Here is a 16,375-nt window from a genome sequence, read left to right as displayed (position 1 = left end):
GTCCTCGGCAGTTGGAATAAAGAGGGGCGGGCAGTGAGGCACCGAGAGGAGGCCGGCCGGCTGGTTTTCCCCCCCACCCCACCCCCAGGTCGCTGAGCGGGCCGAGCGGAGCGCCCAGCTGTCAGGCCGGCCGGCGCAGTGCACGCCGGACCGCCTTGGCTTCTGCGAGCGAGCGCAGAGCGCGCCGGGAGTTGTAGTGCGGCCGGCAGGGCGGCATTGTCCGCGACGCGGCCCAGGTGCCGGCTGGGGACGCCAGCCGGGTGTCCCGGCCTCGCTGCTCCGCCCTCTCCCGCGCTAGGACCCAACACTCACCTGCTCACGGCTTTTCTTCCCGAGCGCCCACGCTCGCGTCGCTTCCCCCGACCGGGCCGCAGCCTTCGAAAGCAGCCAGGAAGGCGCAGCTCGGACCAGCTTTAAATGCAGCTGACCCACTGGCTCCGGCCCGGCCCGCGGGGAGGTGTTCCAGGCTCGGCCTCCAGGCCAGCCTCCTCGTGGACGGGTGGTGCCAGGAGCCCACGTCTCTGACTTGACCCCGTGCGTCCCCAGCCTGGAGACGACTCAGGTGGAATTACCCACAGTACAGGCTTAATTCAATAGGTCGACTAAACACATTTCTCAGCACTATAGCAGAGCAAGAGCCTCAAACAGAGCACTACAAAAAAAACCCAGTTTTTAAAAATTAGGAGTAAATCATTTTACTTTCAAATACTTGCTATTTGATTTGACGACTTAGCGTTTTTATTTTAATTACAGATGGATTTGCCCTAAAAGTCTTTTATTTCTGCCCTGCTCCCTCACCCTAACCACTCCAAACAAACCGTTTAGGCCCTGCAGTAAAGGCATGCCCTATTTTAAAGTATTGCCAGTCTTGTTAAGAACACACACGCAACCCCACAGTTTTGTTTATGCACAAAGGAATCCTTAACGTGTTTGTCTTCAAGGAGCAAAGAAAAGTACCTAGTAAAAAATGCAAATCATATCTAACAGTGAAGCTTTCCAGCATAATGTACTAATGGAATGCATAATGTACTAAATTCTGCTGCTCTGGAATGCATAATGTACTAAAGCATAATAAGATCTACTACTACAAAACTTTTAGCATAATTACCTGTAGGCAGCAAACACCGAGAGTGCTTGGTGCCTCTTGGACCTGGGACTCATAGAGAACCTGGCAAAGCACAGCAGTGGAAGAAAGAGACAATGATGCCTTCCAGAACAGGAGGTCAATTTTTTTTAAAGCCATCTATAGCAGTCTTCATAATTCCTGTCACAGTCTTGATGAGCTTATCTGCTGTTGAGGCCCACATTGGCCAGTTTCTAACCTCTGCCGGCCTCAAAAACTACAAATTAGATGATCACATGGCCTAGAGCCAGAAATGCAGGAGGCAGCAAGCCAGAGTTCATGTTTGTTTCTGAATTAGAAGACCAAATCCTGACTTTAAATAATCAGAATAAATTTCACGTAGTGAAGGTCTTTCCAGCTGAAAGTCTTAAAACATGGCATCTGGAAAAGGGCCTTAGGCTATTGCTCCCAGGGTGGTACTATGTTGTCATTAAACAGCCCACAGATAAGGGAGTTATTGCTCCCTGGTTATCAGGCTGCCAGGAGGTAAATGATGGCACCAAGTTGGATTTGAAACACTCTCAAAACAAAAACAAACCTTGCCTTGAGCTGTGAAACGACATTTTACTGAGAAGTAGGACCCAGACACTGCTGCTGTTGTTTACTGACGCCAAAAGGCAAAGGGTCAGGACTTTAAAAAGTCACTTTGGGGTCACCTCACATCAGCAAGCAACAGTGAACTGGTGCAAAAAATAGACAGAGTGAACTTAGGAACAAGAGAAAGAAATGAGGGCAATTTATGCCATAAATATGGAAGGGGCTGGGTCTTATTTTCTCATTTTCTGCACATAATACAGAAGCCTGGTACATAGTAGACATACAATAATTATGTGTAGCCTGAATGATTAAGTGAAGAAGAAAGACAGCAAGCAGTGGGAAAATAATACAACTGGGAAAGGGGAACTGCAGGAAAGCTAAGTGGCTCAAGCGCTCTGCATGGTCCTGAAATGTCACCCCAATCTGCTGTGATATAGCTGTGCCACTCTATCAAGATACCCCAAAACAAATCATCTGCCTCCCTGAAGCATAGCTTTCCATCATTTCTTACCTTGAATGCTTAAGAATATATGGTAATGGAAGGGCTTCCCTGGTGGCGCAGTGGTTAAGAATCCGCCTGCCAATGCAGGGGACACGGGTTCGAGCCCTGGTCCAGGAAGAGCCCACATGCCGCGGAGCAACTAAGCCCGTGCGCCACAACTACTGAGCCTGTGTGCCACAACTACTGAAGCCTGCGTGCCTAGAGCCCGAGCTCTGCAACAAGAGAAGCCACTGCAATGAGAAGCCCACGCACCACAACGAAGAGTAGCCCCCGCTCGCCACAACTAGAGAAAGCCCACGTGCAGCAACGAAGATGCAACAACGAAGACCCAATGCAGCCAAAAATAAATAAATAAATAAACTTATTAAAAAAAAAAAAGAGAGAGAATGGAATCAGACTGCATGGTTCAAATTCCAGCCCTGCCATGAATACCTGTGACCCGAGGGCAAGTTCGTATGTCAGTAAAATGGGGATTGTAGCAGTCCCTAACTCAGAGTCGTTATGAGATTTAAATAAGTTTATACATATAAAGCTATGATAAGGTTAGCATGTCAAAAAATGCTGCATAACTGTGAGCCTCATTAGTAAGGTGTTGAATAAGCATGAAATAAGCCTGCACACCAAACATATACATTCTTTTGGATGTGCACCTTGGATGGGCAATGCATTCATGCACCAAGGGCATTTACCAGCCTGTGGCAATGAAATTAGATTTCACAGGATATATTGATAGGTGTTATAGATTTCATTTGTCCCATTTTCCAGACTGACACGAGTCTGGTCTTGGTAGGAGATACAAAGTCTGCCTCTGTGCTCTGGCCTCCACAAAAGTGCCTGTCTCCTGTGTATCCTCCACAGGATAAGTCCGTTTGGACACTTAAAAGAGATGATGAATACTTACCTGATTAAAATAAATCTTTATCTGTATATACAAATGTCTACGTGAGTATTTCAGAAATGTGTAGTTTAAATAAACTGATAAGACTCAGTATTTTGTTTGTGGTAGAGTTAAACCATATTACTCTGAGAAGATGTGTTTTTAGACTTTGTATGTCACTTGGGTACACAATTCATCAAAAAGTTTCTAAGCTTCTACTAGCATTATTGGTGGAATAAATGAAACCAAGTTGGAAAGGTCAAGTCACACATCCATTTATCTTATAAATACTTTTAATGTCTAGTCTGTACTGAGAATTTTGTACTGGTTTTTATTGAGAGATACACATGTAGAATGCACGACTCTTAAGTGTACAGCTCGGCGAATTCTTGCATTAGTATACATATGTGTAACCGCCATACAAATTAAGATGTAGAAATTTCCAGCAGCCCAGAATGCTTCCATGAGCCTCCACCCAGGTATTAATCTCCCTTCAAAAGATAACCATTATTCTGACTGCTACCATCATGGAATAGTTTTGCTTGCTCCTGAATGTCAGAGAAATGGCCTCGTACAGGATGGATTCTTTTGTGTCTAGTTTCTTTTGCTCAACATTATGTGCTAGGAATTCATCACTTTGGTTCTCTGCAGCTATAGTTCACTATTTTTCTTTGCTGCATAGACTACTATGCCATTCAATACATATTGAATGAATATGCCAGAATTTGTCTCTCCACATTATTTTAAAACAATCTTGTCCCCTTCTCCAAGTCTAGCGTTCTGAGATTTTTTACAAAATCTCCTGGGGTTTTTTTTTTTTTTTTTTTTTTGGCAACCTCCGTGTAGTTCATCCTCAAATGGCAAATCCTAAAAATGGCTATTGTATCCATCAGGACCCAGTCGGGAAGGAGGTAAGTCAGCAATACATCTTCACTTGTCTAGCCTCGGGGTTATGTCACCTCTCCTTCTCACTGTCATCATCATGCCAGCAGAGAACTTAATCTTCCTGACATTCCGCAGAACACCACACTGATCCGTTACATTCATGACATCTTGCTGCACAGGCTGAGGAGCAGGAAGTGACAAGTACCTCAGATGCATCAGAAACTCACATGTGCTCCAGGAGGTGGGAAGTAACCCCTAATCCTGGTAATGAGTATCCTATCAGTTAAGATCCAGGAAATAGAAACTTTCCTTTGAAATGCTATAGGTGTTTCAAACCAAAGGGATGGGCCACCACCAGCTGGTGCTGGATGAGAGACGTTTGCAGCTGGTGCTCGGGCCTTTGACAGTAGCTGAAGATGAGAAGGGATGCTCATCTCCCCTGCCACCTTCCGGTCTCCCACCAGCGCCTCCCATTGGCAGAACCTGAAAAGAAATCAGATGGCAAGGGCGTCTGGGAAATGTAGTTTATAGACTCCAGTCCTATCATCGCAGAACAGAATAGAGAAAGGCAGGCTTGGCCTAAGCAATGGTAGGTAAATAATAGTACAGCCATCGCTTCAAGTTTCCACCAAAATAAGACTGCCCTCTGGTTTTTCTGAGAATATGCCCGTAGCAGTTCCTTCAGGTTTGTGTTGAAACCTTAGACGTTTGGGGCCTGATCCCAATAATGCTGAAAGCTGGCACCGTCCTGAACTGTCTAGCATCTTAGGGCTTGCTGACTTTCCTGAACTTCTAGCTCCTAAAGCTGCAGTGCTTAGGTACACAGGAGGGGAAGGAAAGGGCCAGAGGTCAGATATACTTTCCCTTCTTCGCCCTGAGGTCAGTGGGACACATTCCAAAAGTCAGTGCCTTACAAATGTTACAAGGAGTCTCTTAATATAATTACTTTGTGTTTCTCAGAGATGGAAACAAATGAGAGCAATTGAAGACTACCATCTGTTTTTCCTTCACTGTTCTGTTAGGAGATCTTTACGTGCAGACATGATGGGGGAAAATGAGACTGAATAAACAGTTAACATCTAACCAATACAAAAGTAAAGGTAGGAGACGGGGACCCAGAAGGAAGGAGCTGGTGAGAAGCCACAAGCCCAGAGACTGATTCGTGCTCAGGAAGATTGCAATTAGCTTGGGGTTTGCTCAGGGAAAACGGAAGTAACCACGTTGAACAGAAATCACTGAACAGACACAGAGGGATAGAAAACATTCAGTCACTGAGGGTGCACACCAAGGCAGAGTAAAAGCAGCTCAGTATGCCTGAAAGCATCACGAACCCTTGCTCACTGACCCCTGTCCCTCGCTGCCCAGCAGAATTCATGCAGCCTTTCCAGCTGAAGCCACACAGCTGGTGTGTTGAACATGTCAAAGCATGAAGTACCACATTGCTACAGCACTGGGCACAAATGTGTCCATCCAAAAGAGTGGATATGTGAGTGAATTTCAAAGGCCATAAATATTTTCTTACTTCTCAGGGCAGGGATCTTAACTGATGAAGAAACAGTTCCTAAGCTTTAGAGCCTCAGGACCCTGGCACATGTTTCTCCAGAGAAAGAGAGAGCCCAGACATCTCAATGCATGATTATTTTTCTTCCAAATTACACAAAGCTGTAGGAAGGAGGATGCATGGAGAACAGCAAAGGAGGCCAAGGATGGAGAGGGGAACAGAGCATCTCTGCTCAGGGAGGCAGGAGAGGACAGACGTGTGCACAAGTGGGCACACCCCGGGCCCACCTATTCTCCGTGTTGGTTGGAGTGAATATGGTATTTCCAGCCTCTAAACACAGGCGTATTTTTGACTCCGCACCTTGACAGGACAACAATAGCGCAGCTTCTGCCAGCAGCCCGATTTAGATACAAGATCTCCTCTAAATATTCCTATCTCTTGCCTACTCAGAGAGAGGGCTTCAAACCCCCCCTATCAGAACTGAGTTTTCCCCTACATGTGGACTCTAAAAACAAACAAACAAACAAAAAAGCTCATAGAAAAATAGATCAGACTTGTGGTTACCAGAGGCAGGAGTGTGGGAGGAGGGGGAATTGGAAGAATGTGGTCAAAAAGCACAAACTTCCAACTATAAGATACATAGTATTGGGGATATAATGTACAACGTGATGACTATAGTTAACACTATATGTATGTATGATATAAAGGAACGTTGTTAAGAGTAAGTCCTAAGAGTTCTCATCACAAAGAGAACTTTTTTTCTTTTTTCTTTTCTTTTATTGTATCTATATGAGATGATGGATATTAGCTGAACCTATTGTGGTCATCATTTCACAATATATGTAAATCAAACCATCATGCAGTACACCTTAAACTAATACAGTGATGTATGTCCATTATTTGTCAATAAAACTGGAAGAAAAAAAAGAAGAGAGACTGTGGTATTGGCTGAGGGACCAACACATAGATTACAGAATAGAGAAGGCAGAGATAGCCTACTGGTTATCCAGTATGGCCAACTGGCTTCTGACAAAAAAGTGAGAAAGCAGTTCAGTGGAGGAAAAGAGAGTCTTTTCAACAAATGGTGCCGGAGTAATTAGATATCCTTAGGCAAACAAAACAAAACAAAAAATATGAAAAGAAAAAGAAAAAAGAATCTTGGCTTAACATCGCAACTTGTACCTGATATTAAGGCTTTTTTACCTGATATGAACTCAAAATGGATCACAGACTTCAAAGTGTAAAATGCTAAAACTTTTAGAAGAAGCAAACAGCAGAAAATCTTCAAGATCTAAGGCTTGGTGAACAGTTCTCAGACATGAAAACCAGAAGCATCATCCATAAAAGAAAACAATGATAAGTTGGTTTCATAGAAACATTTTCTCCGTGAAAAACCCTCTCTAAGAGGACAAAAAGACAAGCTACAGAATGGGAGAAAATATTTGCAGATCACATATCCAATAAAGGACTCATACCTAGAATATATAAAGAACTCTCAAAACTTCACTGTAAAAAACATACACTCCAATTAGGAAATGGGCAAAATGTATGAATAAACTTTTCACTGAAGAGGATATACGGAAGGAAAATAAGCACATGAAAAGATGTTCAATATCACTGGCCACTGGGCGAATTAAGACCACACTAGCCACGGCATGTGGGATCTCAGTCCCCAGACAGGGATCTAACCCTTGCCCCCTGCGGTGGAAGCATCTTAACCACTGGACCGCCAGCAAAGTCCCCACACTGGGATGTGCTTACACACCTATCAGAAGAGCTGAAATAAAAAGTAGTGCTTATACAAAATGCTGGTGAGGATGGCAATGTAAAATGGTACGACCACTTTGGAAATAGTTCGGCAGTTTCTTAAAAGCTAAACATATACTTACCATATGATCTGACAATTGGCAGCAGTAGACATTTATCCTAGAGATGTAAAAAGTTATGTCCTCACAAAAACCCTTCTACTATTGTCATAGCAGCTTTATTTGTACTAGCCTAAATCTAGAATACTGCTCAGTCATAAAAATGAACAAACTCTGGCTGACCAGTCCTGCCCGGAGGGAGCTTGAGGCTCAGGACCTGGGGGCCGTGGGCTCTGAGACCCCAAGGAGCACACCTTTACCATGCTTCAGCCCAGCCTTCAGGCCGGCTCAGCTTCCAGCTTCACTGCAAGGTCAGGATGGAACTAGGCCTGGCATCTCATCCTCCTCGTCCCAGTGAGTGGTCGGGCCTGACGCCATGATCTAATTCAGGCCAAAGACAGTTGCCGAGCAAGAGTGGCGGCTTGCCTTTCTCCTGGCACTGCCGGCTGGGGTCTTGCCACCTTGTAGCTCATGACCTGGAGGAGCTGGGAAGAAACCAGGCTGATTGTATCATCTGAGCCTCTGAAACAGTCCATCCCTGGAGGTAAAGCTGCTCCCAGACTCATCACTTATGTGCGCCAATAAATGACGTCTTCTATTAAAAGAATAGGCAAAATATAAAGTGTCCCTGGAACAGGTCACATGGCATGAGACAACAAAAATGCCTCTGCCTGAATGCGAGGGTAGCTGAAATCCTCAAGTCTGCAGGAAAGAAAAGTACGTTAGGGAAGAATTATTGTGCGTCCCCTGAGCTCCATCTTCCATCCTCACAAAAATGGAAGAGCCTAAAGAAATCAGAAGATTTTTGCAGGAGCTGTCACTCCATTTTCTGACCCTGTTTTGTATCAGTCTCATTAAGGAATAAATTTCCAGTTCCATCAGTGGAGCCAGGATTGGCTCTAAAGAGTAAAGACTTAAAAGACGGGTAACAAACAGGCAAGGTGTAATGCTTCCTCCGTCCCCGAGAGCCAGGACTGGGGTGTGTATGTGGGGTGATGCTGACCCAGGAGAGGCCACAGTTTCTCACACTCCAGACTTCACCGGAGAAGCGACACGAATGTGGTTTTAGCAGCTTCAAGGAAACTGGTCCTTCTTTGTTAGCCTTCACTTCTCTCAGCCGGTGCCGAGGAAACGGCAGGCTCCAGAGGCCTGGTTATTGCTCCTGTCTATGCGAGGGGCTGGCCATTGCACCCTCCCTGGGACAGGTCCACGGGAGGGTGCAACGGCCCCCTGATTTTTTTTTTTTAATTTTCAATTTTATTTGTTTATTTTTTGGACGCGCTGCGAGGCTTGCGGGATGTTAATTCCCAGACCAGGGATCGAACCCGCGCCCTCGGCAGTGAAAACGCAGAGTCCTAACCTCTGGACCACCAGGGAATTCCTGAGCTGATCCTGATTTTTAGCAAGAAGAGTGAGACATTGAGGAGATGGGGCCCAGGTAAGGCACAAGTAACCCACCAATCCTCTGAGCTCAAAATCAATCCACCTCCCCTACAGGAAACTTCGTACTGGTCCCAAATTTCACACTACGGTATTATAACAAGCTGTATTAGCCAACTTTATCATTAGGACCCAGAGACTTCAACAATTTTGGCAGAAAATTACTCCCAAATTCTCATCACAAAGTGACACTTTTTGTGAGATATTTCAGGAACCTTGGCAGGAAGCAGGAACTGCCTCAAGATATCTGAACTAAACACCTTTTCAAATAATTGTGAAGGAAGTGATGTTTAAAAATAAATTACAATAGAAGAGGTGCCATAGACTGAATGTTTGTGCCCCTCCAAAATCTGTTCGTGGAAGCTCCGCATCCCGTCTCCCACGCCTTGCCCTCTGCAACTCTTCCATTTGGCTGTTACTGAGATGTATCCTTTATAATAAGCCAGTAAACATGAGTAAAGTGTTTTCCTGAGTTCTGTGAGTCATTCTAGTGAGTATTGAAACTGAAGAGGGGCTGCGGGAACCCCTGATCTGTAGCTGGTCTGTCAGAAGTAGGGGTGGCCCCCCAGGACCTGCAATTGGCATCTGGAACGGGGGCTGGGTTAGGTCTTGTGGAACTGACTTCTTACACCAGCGGGGTCTGCCGCTAACCTGGGTAGTTAGGGTCAGAACTGGATTGACTTGAATTGTTGGACATCTAGTTGGTGTCAGAGAGTGTCTGAGGGTTGGTTTCAGAACCACAGGTACAGGTGGCCTTTTCTCTGGCTCCAAAAGGAGACATCTGTGGGGAAGGAGCCTGGGTGGACAGGCCTACTCGTGTATCTAGTACATATCAGATGCTTGGTACCTGTAGAAGAAATGTTGATTTAAAATAAGTATTGCTGAAATGCCTTGCAATGTGGAACATTCAGCATATTCTAGTAAAAGTTGTAGGGGACTTCTCTGGTGGTCCAGTGGTTGAGAATCCGCCTGCCAATGCGGGAGATGCGGGTTTGATCCCTGGTCTGGGAACTGGGATCCCACGTGCCGCAGGACAACTAGGCCCGAGCACCGCAACTACTGAGCCTGTGCACTCTAGAGCCCATGTGCCACAACTAGGGAGCCCACGTGTCACAACGAAAGATCCTGTGTGCCTCAACTAAGACCCCACACAGCCAAATACATTAATTAATTTATGAAAAAAAAGTTGTAGGACATTTACCAAAGGTTCTGATTTGAAATTATGATCTGTGCCTTTCACTTTGAACTTAGTCCCATGTGACAGGCGAGGCCTGGCTTATCAATTTCATTCTGAGTTTATAGAATATAAAACCTGTATTTTAAAAAAATGCTGTTTCTTTAGTTATTTGCAACCTTCTCCAAATCAGACACAAAAATCTTCATGTGAGGGAATTCCCTGGAGGTCCAGTGGTTAGGGCTCTGAGCTTCTGCTGCTGGGCACCCGGGTTCAGTCCCTGGTTGGGAACTAAGATCCCGCAAGCCGCACAGCATGGCCAAAGAAAACAAAATGTCATCGGGCTTCCCTGGTGGCACAGTGGTTAAGAATCCGCCTGCCATTGCAGGGGACACGGGTTCGAGCCCTGGTCCGGGAAGATCCCACATGCCGTGGAGCAACTAAGTCCATGTGCCACAACTATTGAGTCCACGTGCCACAACTGCTGGGGCCCACACGCCTAGAGCCCGTGCTCTGCAACAAGAGAAGCCACCACAATGAGAAGCCCATGCAGCACAACGAAGAGTAGCCCCTGCTCGCCACAACTAGAGGAAACCCATGTGCAGCAATGAAGACCCAATGCAGTGAAAAATGAATAAATAAATAATTTATTTTTAAAAAATCCTCATGTGAGCTTCATAGAGATACACGTGTTAACCAGAGAGAGGGTGGATGGGCAGGAGGGAGGAAGGGAAGACACACTGTTTTGTTTCTTGATCAGCTGTGACCACACAGGTGTGTTCATTTTGTGACAGTCCACTGGGCTGTTTACTTAGGATTTATGTACTTTTCTGTATGGACTTGCTACTTAAAAAATAAATGAGGGACTTCCCTGGTGGCGCAGTGGTTAAGAATCCGCCTGCCCAGGGAGGGGACACGGGTTCAAGCCTTGGTCCGGGAAGATCCCGCGTGCCGCGGAGCAACTAAGCCCATGTGCCACAACTACTGAGCCTGCGCTCTAGAGCCTGCATGCCGCAACTACTGAGCCCACGTGCCACAACTACTGAAGCCCGCGCGCCTAGAGCCCATGCTCCGCAAGAAGAGAAGCCACCGCAAGGAGAAGCACAAGCACTGCAACGAAGAGTAGCGCCCTCTCGCTGCAACTAGAGAAAGCCCACGTGCAGCAACGAAGACCCAGTGCAGCCAAAAATAAATAAATAAAATAAATAAATTCATTAAAAAAATACAGTTTAAAAACAAATGACAGGGACTTCCCTGGTGGTCCAGTGGGTAAGACTCTGTACTCCCAATGCAGGGGGCCCAGGTTCGAGCCCTGGTCGGGGAACTAAATCCCTCACGCATGCCACAACTAAGAAGTCCGCATGCCCCAACTAAAGATCCCCCATGCCGCACCAAAGGTCCCATGTGCCACAACTAAGACCTGGCACAGCCAAAATAAAAAAATAAATAATTTTTAAAAATTGACACTCTTCAAATAAAAAGTTCAAATCCTCTTAGAACTGTGAGAATTAAGAGATCACATATGTAAGGCACCTGACAGTTTTTAGCACACAGGACACACTCGTTAGAGTTTATGTGCCAGCTCTGCTCCTTAGATGAAAGGCCAGGTGAATATGCAAATGACCAAAGTGGGTGAGGAATGGATCACCAGTCCGTGGCAAAGAGTAGGATGTTCACAGAGCAAAGTGCACAGATTTGTGGTTTGCATTTAGCTCCTCCACCTACCAAGCAGGTCACTTGACCTCTCTGAGCCTTAGCTTTCTCCTCTGATTGATAACTGCCCAACAGGTGAGTTGCCACAGTTAAATGACATACGTAAAGGCCCTGTCCTGGCACTCTACCTGTGCACACACAGTTGCGCTCAGTGAGCAGTAAGCATGACGGTGATTGTTATCAAGTCCAAGCTCATACGCTTGCTGTACAACAGGAAAATAAATCGAGATTCAAGTCATTGGGGCAGGGAATGGTGACTTTATTTGGAAAGCCAGCAGACCAAGAAGATGATGGACTCATGTCCCAAAGAACCATCTTGACTAAGTTAGAATTCAGGCTTGTTTTATACTAAAATGGGAGGGAGTAAAGTCAAACATTTCCTGGTTCTGGTCAGTCTCCAGAGGGGATGTGTTTCTTCTTTCCCGCAGTCATTCACAGGTGGACCTTGTTGGGATGTTTCCTTTATTTAATATCTAAATAAAGATATTTTAGATTAACGCTCATTACCTGGGAGGCAAGGTTCCCAGAGATGGGCCATTATGTATAATTTAAGCTTTTAGGCCACACCCCTTTAGTGATTAACTTGTGATAGAATACAATGTTTTTTTTAAAAAAATAAATTTATTTATTTATTTATTTATTTATTTTATCTGGCTGTGTTGGGTCTTTGCTGCTGTGCACAGGCTTTCTCTAGTTGTGGCGAGCGGGGGCTACTCTTTGTTGTGGTGCACGGGCTTCTCCTTACAGTGGCTTCTCTTGTTGCGGAACACAGGCTCTAGGCACACGGGCTTCAGTAGTTGTGGCACGCAGGCTCAGTAGTTGCGGCTCACGGGCTCTAGAGCGCAGGCTCAGTAGTTGTTGTGGTGCACGGGCTTAGTTGCTCCGCGGCATGTGGGATCTTCCTGGACCAGGGCTTGAACTCATGTCCCCTGCCTGGGCAGGCGGATTCTTAACCACTGTGCCACCAGGGAAGCCCCTGATTCTTCCCTGTTACATGATGACTGGGAAACCTTGCATGCAAAGCCCTCACACTACTGCAGTCTGCACCATGGACGTGCAGGCAGCTTGAGATACAGATTCTCCAATGGCCATGAACCCCTAAGCTTTTATTGGCTGAAGCTTTCAACGTTGCTCTAGAAAGTGAAGCTTTCCAAGAAACGCTGTTCACAATCTACCTTCAAGGAAATCATCTGCAGGTGCAGCTGCTTCGTCCACGCATTAAGCTCATTGCTGGTAATGGCTGTGACAAGACCATCGTGCCAAACACAGTGACCTTAGAAAATGTAAGCTAATGGCAGTTTTATGTTTTATGGAAGCTTTTCCTGTCTATTCACTGCCAACAAGAGCCAATCCTGGCCTCTCTGGCCTGCATCTCAGCCTGGACATTTTAGGAAACTCAGCAGGAAATTACATCAGGGCAGATTAAAATGGCTCTTGGGTATCCTGTGAATCTTAGGAGGTAAAGTCATCCAACTAAAGCCTGTGGAAATATGATATGTATATTAACACGCACAAGGACTTCCCTGGCGGTCCAGTGGTTAGGACTCCCCTGGCGGTCCGGTGGTTAGGACTCTGTGCTTCCACTGCAGGGGCACGGGTTCAATCCCTGGTCGGGGAACTAAGATCCCACATGCCACATGCTGCGGCCAAAAACTAAATAAACATTTGGAAAAAAGAAAAACATGCACAGTGTTAATTGCCACCACTTACTCAGGCCCCGCTATGCGACACATGATGGTAGACATGTCCACACATCACTCCCGTAAGAGCAAATTCCAGGATTTACTTAACCACCAAGGTGAGGAGGAGTCTCATCTCCTACAGCCCCTATGCTCTCCCATGTCACTTTGGCCCTGCAATGACTAAAAGGCCATACATCATCGTGTTCTAGGTATACGAGGTCCACATTATACTCTCATAGTATCTGTACATCAAAGATCAAGAATGAGTAGATGGGATTGGCTTCTCTGGTGGTGCAGTGGTTGGGAATCCACCTGCCAATGCAGGGGACACGGGTTCGAGCCCTGGTCTGGGAAGATCCCACATGCCGCGGAGCAACTAAGCCCGTGTGCCACAACTACTGAGCCTGCGCTCTAGAGCCTGCAAGCCACAACTACTGAGCCCATGTGCCGCAACTACTGAAGCCCATGAGCCTAGAGCCCATGCTCTGCAACAAGAGAAGCCACCGCAACGAGAAGCCCGCGCACCACAACGAAGAGTAGCCCCGGCTCGCTGCAACTAGAGAAAGCCCACGCGCAGCAACGAAGACCCAATGCAGCCATAAGTAAAGAAAGAAATAAATAAATTTATATATATATATAAAAAAAAGAATGAGTAGATGGGGCTTCCCTGGTGGCATAGTGCTTAAGAATCCGCCTACCAATGCAGGGGACACGGGTTTGATCCCTGGCCCAAAGATCCCACAAGCCAAGGAGCAACTAAGCTCGTGCGCCACAACTACTGAGCCTGTACTCTAGAGCCCGAGAACCACAACTACAGAGCCCGCGCACTCTAGGTCCCGTGTACTGTAACTACTGAAGCCCGCGTGTCTAGAGCCCATGCTCGCAACAAGAGAAGCCACCGCAATGAGTAGGCCCCAGTCACCACAACTAGAGAAGGCCCGCGCGCAGCAACGAAGACTCAACGTAGCCAAAAATTAAAAAAAAAAAAAGAATGAGTAGATGTGTCTAAGGCTAAGAGCCAGACAATTGTGCTGCGGAGGGAGTGTCATTTGAGTGCTGCCCATGGGCGCCTGCATCCTGTCTTTGCAGACCTGCTCTTTCAAAGGAGTGGGGCCTGTGGACCTGTGACCTGAGCAGAAAGGGGGAAAGAAAGGTGCTCAGAAGACGTGTCATCTTGCTGCTGTGCAAATGGGAAATTCAGAAAAAATGTTCCTGAATGTTCTGGGGGAAAAGACTTGTTTGGTTAACTTCAAGGCCCATGTTAACTTGCATGAATGTTTCATACCCCGGCATAAGAGAACTTAGTGTAAAAAAAGAGGGCAAATGAGGAGCTTAGCTTTTGTTTGTTTTGTTTTTTCTTGAAATGAGATGGTAACATCAAGGCACAATTATAGACTAATCACAAATCAATAAGAAAAAGACACACACACACACACAAAACCCAAAAGAAAAATTGGCCATAATATGAATAGGCAATGAATAACATAAACAATGCAAATGGCTAATAAACGTAAGTAAAAATGATTGATCCTCCTGGCAGTTAGGGAAGTGTAAATTAGAATATCTTCCCACCGTCGACTGGTACAATGTAATACTACTGACACTTGCCAGTGTCAGGGAGTGTGGACAGGTGGGGAGTGGTGATGCAGCCCTGTGGGAAAGTGACTTGGCGGTGATCTCGGCGGGGTGGGGGGGGGGGGTGGGGGGGAGGAGGTGGCTGGAAGAAGGGCCTCGGTCCTTGTCTTCTTTGAGGAAGGAATTCAGCAGAGAGACAGAGATTGTGAAACAGATCATAGTCTGAGTATGTGTGGAAAAGCACACCGGCAAACTCAGGGGTGAGTTGCAGGCAGTAGGGGTGCTTTGATCTCTTACATGGGGGCAGCTTTCCTGGTTGTCTCTGGCCAATCATCTTGCGTGTGCCCATATTTGGCCTGACTCAGGGTCCTTCCTGGCAGGTGCACGCACCTCTCAGCCACGATGGATTCCAGCACGAAGGTTTCTAGGGGTTGGCAGGACATATTATGGGCTGGTGGCTCCTCCCTCCTTTGGTCCCTCCCGAGACTGAGGACATTCTCTGTGCATGTGTCGGGCTGGGAAATCCCCTTGACCGCGAGAATGAGGAAAATGTGGTCGCTTTGTCTTCCACTCAATCAGGGCCCAATGCTCCTGCTAGTATCTTATCTTGAAGCGTCAGCAGGAGACGGGTTGCAGTCGCTCAGCCTGGGGCCCATCGATCTCCTACCTCAGCAGCACCTACCAAAATCCAACCTTAGTCCTGTTTTCATTAGCCTACAGACACTGTGATATATTTCTATACATACATGTATTTCTCTGTATGCATATATATTTGCATGCCACAGATTGGAAAAAAAAATGGAAGGATGTATGGCAACTGTTAGCAGTTTCCTCTGGAGAACTACGTTTTGTCACCACTCCATTTCTAGGTATCACGCACATGTGCACAAAAACGTGAATACAAGGTCGTGCAGCATTGTTTACGACGCAAAAAAGAATTTTTTACCACCTAATTTCATCACTAGAGAAACTGAGTCCAGAGTGCACTGTGGTGCATTCATATAAGGAAAACCACGTGGTTGGGAAAAAGAGCCTGGTGGAACTCCACACCAGCAAAGATCACTCTCTAAGAAACTGTGAAGGGAAAAAGCCAGCGACCTACTTGGTCCCATTTCATCACTGTCAAATCGCTGTGATGTGTCTCTGTACATGTTTATCTATCTGCATGTGACTCTATGGAAAAAAAGACAGGAGGCATAGACACAACTGTTAACAGTGGTTCCCCTGGAGAAGAAAGGCAGATGTGGAAGGGCAGGGGGAGAAGTGAACGGGCTCTTGTTTTCTTTCCTTTCTGTGACTCTGCCCGAAAGCAGAGGGGACAAACGAACCAACGTGGATTTCTCACAGCAGTGGCGGGGGCCCACTCTCACCGGACCTGCTAGCCAATTCTGCATTGAAAGTTTTTACCCCCTTAACAAGGATAAAGTATTACTACTATAAATCAACACGTCAAAGTTTAATAAAATGTCTGGAATTGATGTTAATTTTTATTAAAATAAGG

At 46.1% G+C, this 16,375-nt stretch overlaps 1 non-coding gene across 1 annotated transcript; it reads left to right on the top strand.

Moving 5' to 3' along the window:
• Window positions 1-11,155: 11,155 nt before the first annotated feature.
• Window positions 11,156-11,228, top strand: TRNAG-CCC (transfer RNA glycine (anticodon CCC)). Its single transcript has one exon. It is a non-coding gene; the product is annotated as a tRNA-Gly (tRNA).
• Window positions 11,229-16,375: the final 5,147 nt, after the last annotated feature.

Source organism: Eubalaena glacialis, chromosome 1 (assembly GCF_028564815.1).
Source record: "Eubalaena glacialis isolate mEubGla1 chromosome 1, mEubGla1.1.hap2.+ XY, whole genome shotgun sequence".
Lineage (NCBI taxonomy): Eukaryota > Metazoa > Chordata > Mammalia > Artiodactyla > Balaenidae > Eubalaena > Eubalaena glacialis.
Note: the sequence above shows the minus strand (reverse complement) of the source record. Positions and strands in the feature narration are given on the sequence as shown.